Source organism: Salmo trutta, unplaced genomic scaffold (genome assembly GCF_901001165.1).
Source record: "Salmo trutta unplaced genomic scaffold, fSalTru1.1, whole genome shotgun sequence".
Lineage (NCBI taxonomy): Eukaryota > Metazoa > Chordata > Actinopteri > Salmoniformes > Salmonidae > Salmo > Salmo trutta.
The window spans coordinates 89,289-98,967 of record NW_021822797.1 but is presented as its reverse complement, the minus strand read 5'-3'; positions in this window follow the sequence as shown (position 1 = coordinate 98,967).

The window sequence follows — 9,679 nt, the reverse complement described above, 5'->3', positions numbered from 1 at the left end:
ATATACATATATACATATAAACATATAAACATATACATATAAACATATAAACATATACATATAAACATATAAACATATAAACATGTATACATATAAACATATAAACATATAAACATATAAACATATATACACATGAACATATATACATATATACATATAAACATATATACATATAAACATATATACATATATACATATATACATATAAACATATAAACATATACATATAAACATATAAACATATATACATATAAACATATATACATATAAACATATATACATATAAACATATAAACATATATACATATAAACATATATACATATAAACATATAAACATATAAACATATATACATATATACATATAAACATATATACATATAAACATATAAACATATAAACATATATACATATATACATATAAACATATAAACATATATACATATAAACATATAAACATATATACACATATAAACATATATACACATATACATATAAACATGTATACATAAACATATAAACATATATACATATAAACATATAAACATATACATATAAACATATATACATATAAACATATAAACATATATACATATACATATAAACATATAAACATATATACATATATACATATATACATATACATATATACATATAAACATATAAACATATATACATATAAACATATAAACATATATACATATATACATATAAACATATAAACATATAAACATATAAACATATATACACATGAACATATAAACATATATACATATAAAAATATAAACATATACACATATAAACATATATACACATATACATATAAACATGTATACATAAACATATAAACATATATACATATAAACATATAAACATATAAACATATATACATATAAAAATATAAACATATATACATATATACATATATACAAATAAACATATAAACATGTATACATAAACATATAAACATATATACATGTATACATATAAACATGTATACATAAACATATAAACACATAAACATATAAACATATAAACATATAAACATGTATACATATAAACATATAAACATATATACATATAAAAATATAAACATATATACATATATACATATATACAAATAAACATATAAACATGTATACATATAAACATATAAACATATAAACATATATACATGTATACATATAAACATGTATACATAAACATATAAACACATAAACATATAAACATATAAACATGTATACATATAAAAATATAAACATATATACATATAAAAATATAAACATATAAACATATAAACATATAAACATATAAACATATATACATATAAAAATATAAACATATATACATATATACATATATACATATAAACATATATACATATAAACATATAAACATATAAACATATAAACATATATAAATATATATACATATAAACATATAAACATATAAACATATATAAATATATATACATATAAACATATATACATATAAACATATAAATATATAAATATATATACATATATACATATAAACATATATACATATAAACACATGAACATATAAATATATATACATATAAACATATAAACATATAAACATATAAAGATATATGCGTATAAACATATAAACATATATAAATATATACATATAAACATATTGTCACGTCCTGACCAGCAGAGGGAGTAGTTGTGTAGTATTGTGGTCAGGACGTGGCAGCAGTCTGTGTATGTGTTTTCTAGTATGTCTATTTCTTTGTGGGTCTGTGTGGCTCTCGATCAGGAACAGCTGGTTATCGTTGTTTCTGATTGGGAGTCATATATTAGGAGTATGTTTTTCACCTGGGGCTTGTGGGTTGTTGTTTGTGAGCACTGCGTTTGTGAGCCTGTTACACTGTCGCCGTCGTGAGTATTATTTATTGTTTTTCCAGTGGATGCTTTACTTTAGTTTATTAAAGAAACTATGAGTATCCACATTCCCGCTGCGCCTTGGTCCTCCTTTCCCAACGACGGACGTTACACATATATACATATAAACATATATACACATATGAGCATATAAACATATAAACATACATGCATATATACATATAAACATATAAACATATAAGCATACATGCATATAAACATATAAACATATATACATATAAACATATAAACAAATAAATACATATATACATACAAACATATATAAATATATATATATATAAACATATATACATATATAAATATATACATATATGTGTATAAACGTATAAACATATAAACATTTATACATATAAATGTATAAACATATAAAAATATATATGTACATATATACATATAAACATATATACATATATACATATAAACATATAAACATATATACATATATACATATAAACATATAAACATATAAACATATACATATAAACATATAAACATATAAACATAAACATATAAACATATAAACATATAAACATAAACATATAAACATATAAACATATAAACATATATACATATAAACATATAAACATATATACATATATACATATAAACATATAAACATATATACATATATACATATATACATATAAACATATAAACATATAAGCATATATGCATATATACATATAAACATATAAACATATAAACATATATACATATATACATATAAACATATAAACATATAAACATATATACATATAAACATATATACATATAAACATATATACATATAAACATATAAACATAAACTTATGAACATATAAACATATAAACATATATACATATAAACATATATACATATAAACATATAAACATATATACATATATACATATAAACATATATACATATATACATATAAACATATATACTTATGAACATATAAACATATAAACATAAACTTATGAACATATAAACATAGGCAGCATATATAAACATATATACATATAAACATATAAACATAAACTTATGAACATATAAACATAGGCAGCATATATAAACATATATACATATACACATATAAACATATATACATATACACATATAAACATATATACATATATACATATAAACATATATACACATGAACATATATACATATATACATATATACATATAAACATATATACATATATACATATATACATATAAACATATAAACATATATACATATAAACATATAAACATAAACTTATGAACATATAAACATATAAACATATAAACATAAACTTATGAACATAGCCAGCAGCATATATAAACATATAAACATATAAACATATATACATATAAACATATAAACATAAACTTATGAACATATAAACATATAAACATAAACTTATGAACATATATACATATAAACATATAAACATATAAACATAAACTTATGAACATATAAACATATAAACATATATACATATATACATATAAACATATACACATATAAACATATATACATATAAACATATATACATATAAACATATAAACATATATACATATAAACATAGGCAGCATATATAAACATATAAACATATAAACATATATACATATAAACATATAAACATATATACATATAAACATATATACATATATACATATATACATATATACATATATACATATAAACATATAAACATATAAACATATATACATATAAACATATAAACATATATACATATAAACATATAAACATATAAACATATAAACATAAACTTATGAACATATATACATATAAACATATAAACATATATACATATAAACATATATACATATAAACATATAAACTATAACATATATACATATAAACATATATACATATAAACATATAAACATATAACATATACATATAAACATATAAACATATAAACATATAAACATATACATATAAACATATAAACATAACCTTATGAACATATAAACATATAAACATAACCTTATGAACATATAAACATATAAACATATATACATATAAACATATATACATATAAACATATAAACATATATACATATATACATATAAACATATATACATATAAACATATAAACATATATACATATATACATATAAACATATATACATATAAACATATAAACATATATACATATAAACATATAAACATATATACATATATACATATAAACATATAAACATATATACATATATACATATATACATATAAACATATAAACATATAAGCATATATGCATATATACATATAAACATATAACATATAAACATATATACATATAAACATATAAACATATAAACATATATACATATAAACATATATACATATAAACATATATACATATAAACATATAAACATAAACTTATGAACATATAAACATATAAACATATATACATATAAACATATATACATATAAACATATAAACATATATACATATATACATATAAACATATATACATATATACATATAAACATATATACTTATGAACATATAAACATATAAACATAAACTTATGAACATATAAACATAGGCAGCATATATAAACATATATACATATAAACATATAAACATAAACTTATGAACATATAAACATAGGCAGCATATATAAACATATATACATATACACATATAAACATATATACATATACACATATAAACATATATACATATATACATATAAACATATATACACATGAACATATATACATATATACATATATACATATAAACATATATACATATATACATATATACATATAAACATATAAACATATATACATATAAACATATAAACATAAACTTATGAACATATAAACATATAAACATATAAACATAAACTTATGAACATAGCCAGCAGCATATATAAACATATAAACATATAAACATATATACATATAAACATATAAACATAAACTTATGAACATATAAACATATAAACATAAACTTATGAACATATATACATATAAACATATAAACATATAAACATAAACTTATGAACATATATACATATAAACATATAAACATATAAACATAAACTTATGAACATATAAACATATAAACATATATACATATATACATATAAACATATACACATATAAACATATATACATATAAACATATATACATATAAACATATAAACATATATACATATAAACATAGGCAGCATATATAAACATATAAACATATAAACATATATACATATAAACATATAAACATATATACATATAAACATATATACATATATACATATATACATATATACATATATACATATAAACATATAAACATATAAACATATATACATATAAACATATAAACATATATACATATAAACATATAAACATATAAACATATAAACATAAACTTATGAACATATATACATATAAACATATAAACATATATACATATAAACATATATACATATAAACATATAAACATATAAACATATATACATATAAACATATATACATATAAACATATAAACATATAAACATATACATATAAACATATAAACATATAAACATATATACATATAAACATATAAACATAACCTTATGAACATATAAACATATAAACATAACCTTATGAACATATAAACATATAAACATATATACATATAAACATATATACATATATACATATAAACATATATACATATATACATATATACATATAAACATATATACATATATACATATAAACATATAAACATATAAACATATACATATAAACATATAAACATATACATATAAACATATAAACATAACCTTATGAACATATAAACATATAAACATAACCTTATGAACATAGCCAGCAGCATACCACCCTGCATCCCACTACTGACTTACTTCTGAAGCTAAGCAGGGTTGGTCCTGGTCAGTCCCTGGATGGGAGACCAGGTGGTGTTGGAGGGCCAGTAGGAGGTGCTCTTTCCTCTGGTCTAATAAAATTATCCCAATATCCCAGGGCAGTGATTGGGGACGTTGCCCTGTGTAGGGTGCTGTCTTTCAGATGGGATGTTAAAACGAGTGTCCTGACTCTCTGAGGTTATTAAAGATCCCATGGTACTTATTGTAAGAGTAGGGGTGTTAACCCCAGTGTCCTGGCTAAATTCCCAATCTGGCACTCATACCATCACGGTCACCTAATCATCCCCAGCTTCCTATTGGCTCATTCCTCTCCCCTGAAACTATTCCCCAGGTTGTTGCTGTAAATGAGAATGTGTTCTCAGTCAACTGACCTGGTAAAATATGAACATATATGGAAGTTGTATTATACATTCACAATGCATATTGAGCAAGCTACATCACAGGAGGTTGGTGACCTGCCAAAGACAGGGATTCCATTCTCTCTCTCCTGCCTATCTCTCTTTGATCATCACCGTGGCTGACCCCTGACCTCTAACCTATACTAATTCTCTACTAGTGGTGACAGGTGACCTGAGGGTCAGACTGGGTCATAAGAGGTCGTAATGGTCATGCCTGACTCGCTGGCTGTCCTTATAGGGATCTGGAAAAAGAGAGAGGAGAGGAGAGTGATAGATAGAGAGTGTGAGAGAGATGTACTGTATGAAGTTTAGCCTGTATGTGTGTTTGTCTCAGGTGGATATATTTAGTATGTGTAGGAGCATGCTGGCCCACACACCCTTGGTGGGTGATTCATCCTGCCTTTATACAGAGACAGAGACAGAGAGAGAGAGAGAGAGAGAGAGAGAGAGAGAGAGAGAGACACAGACAGACAGACAGACAGAGAGAGAGAAGAAAAGGTCAACCAGTGAAGAACAAACACCATTGTAAATACAACCCATAATTATGTTTATTTATTTTCCCTTTTGTACTTTAACTATTTGCACATCGTTACAACACTGTATATATACATAATATGACATTTGTAATGTCTTTATTCTGTGAGTGTAATGTTTACTGTTCAATTTTATTGTTTATTTAACTTTTGTTTATTATCTACTTCACTTGCTTTGGCAACGTTAACATATGTTTCCTATGCCAATAAAGCCCCTTGAATTGAATTGAGACAGATAGATAGATAGATAGATACTGTGGAATAGATAGATAGATAGATAGATGATAGATAGATAGATAGATAGATAGATAGATAGATAGATAGATAGATAGATGATAGATAGATAGATAGATAGATAGATAGATAGATAGATAGATAGATAGATAGATACTGTAGAATAGATAGATAGAGACTGTAGAATAGATAGATAGATAGATAGATAGATAGATAGATAGATAGATAGATACTATAGAATAGATAGATAGATAGATAGATAGATACTGTAGAATAGATAGATAGATAGATAGATACTGTAGAATAGATAGATGATAGATAGATAGATAGATAGATGATAGATAGATAGATAGATAGATAGATAGATAGATAGATAGATAGATAGATAGATAGATAGATAGATAGATAGACAGAACAATAGATAGGAGGAGGGAGGGAGGAAGGTTAGATTGGTTTATGAAATTATTAAAAGTTATATAATGTTTTTCTGCGTGTATAAACCTCTTGTCTCATAATGCCCAGTAATACCCTGAGACCGTGTGTTGCTAGGATTCAGATGCAGAAGGTTTAATCGTCACATGTGTTGCAGGTGGGATTATTTTAGGCTTTGAGCTCCAACATGCAGGACTAAGTGAAATAAAAAATATTGAGAATAGTAAAACAATAATATAAATAAATATAGCTCTCTATCTCTCTCTATATACACACACCTCTGTTTTCTTCATATCTCCAAACAGCTTGAAAAAAATACCAAAAGAAGCTGGGGTCACTCTCAGACGGTCCTTTGTCATTGGCCGTGTGACCAAGTGTCACAACTGTCGTGGAAGAGAGAATGGGACCAAGGCGCAGCGGTTTGCGTGCTCAACATATTTATTTATAATAATGAGAACACCACGGAGAAAACAATAAACAAACTAACGACAGGAACAGAGAAGCAGGAACAGAGAAGCAGGAACAGGAACAGAGAAGCAGGAACAGGAACAGAGAAGCAGGAACAGAGAAGCAGAAACAGAGAAGCAGAAGCAGGAACAGAGAAGCAGGAACAGAGAAGCAGGCTCAACAAAAACAGTGCTCTCAAACAACTACCCACAAGTGACAAACAAAATATATAGGACTCCCAATCAGAGGCAACTAGAAACACCTGCCTCCAATTGAGAGTCCAGCACCCAACCTACACATAGAAAAACTACCCTAGAATATACACATAGAAATACAAACATAGACCAGTGACCAAAAAACCCCGTAATACATAAATAAACTACCCTCTGCCACGTCCTGACCAAACTACAGTAACAAAATATCCTCTATACTGGTCAGGACGTGACACCAAGTCACACAAAGACGAGAACACTGGCTTCTTCTTACATGCCACAAGACAGACAGCGGGATAAATATACAGCATTAAGGCTAAATCAGAGCAAAGTTTGTAGTTTTCCTGCCCATCACCCCAACAGGACGTTTATTTTATTCATCACTGCTACCGTTGTTATTATGTACAGCGCCTTCGGGAAAGTACTCAGACCCCTTGACGTTTTTTCCCATGTTTTGTTACGTTACAGCCTTATTCTAAAAACGGATGAAATACATATGAAGAGAGCAGAGGCTAGCTTGGGCAGCAGCAGCAGCAGCAGCAGCAGCAGCAGGAGCAGCAGCAGCAGCAGCAGCAGCAGCAGTAGCAGCAGCAGTAGCAGCAGCAGCAGCAGCAGCAGCAGCAGCAGTAGCAGCAGCAGCAGCAGCAGCAGCAGCAGCAGTAGCAGCAGCAGCAGCAGCAGCAGCAGCAGCAGCAGCAGTAGTAGCAGCAGCAGCAGCAGCAGCAGCAGCAGTAGCAGCAGCAGCAGCAGCAGCAGCAGCAGCAGCAGCAGCAGCAGCAGCAGCAGCAGCAGCAGCAGCAGCAGCAGCAGCAGGGTAGTAACAAAACTGCCGTTATCACCTGTTTGTGAGCTATGTTCCCGCCATGATGTCACACACCTTCTAAACTGTCACGTTGACAAAGGTTATAAAAGGTTATAAAGGTTATAAAAGGTTATAAAAGGTTATCAAAGGCTATAAAAGGCAGTAAAAGGTTATAAAAGGTTATAAAAGGTTATAAAAGGCAGTAAAAAGTTATAAAAGGTTATAAAAGGTTATAAAAGGCTATAAAAGGCAGTAAAAAGTTATAAAAGGTTATAAAAGGTTATAAAAGGCTATAAAAGGTTATAAAAGGCAGTAAAAAGTTATAAAAGGTTATAAAAGGTTATAAAAGGTTATAAAAGGCAGTAAAAAGTTATAAAAGGTTATAAAAGGTTATAAAAGGTTACAAAAGGTTATAAAAGGCTATAAAAGGCAGTAAAAAGTTATAAAAGGTTATAAGAGGCTATAAAAGGTTATAGCCTTTTATAACATTTTATAATCTTTTACTGCCTTTTATAATAAAATGTTATAAAAGGCTATAAAAGGTTATAAACAGTTATAAAAGGTTATAAAATGCTATAAAAGGTTATAAAATGTTATAAAAGGCTATAAAAGGTTATAAGAGGCTATAAAAGGTTATATATGGCAATAAAAGGTTTTAAAAGATTATAAAAGGTTATATAAGGTTATAAAAGGTTATAAAAAGTTAGAAAAGGTTATATAATGCTATAAAAGGTTATAAAAGGTTATAAAAGGTTATAAAATGTTATAAAAGGCTATAAAAGGTTATAAGAGGCTATAAAA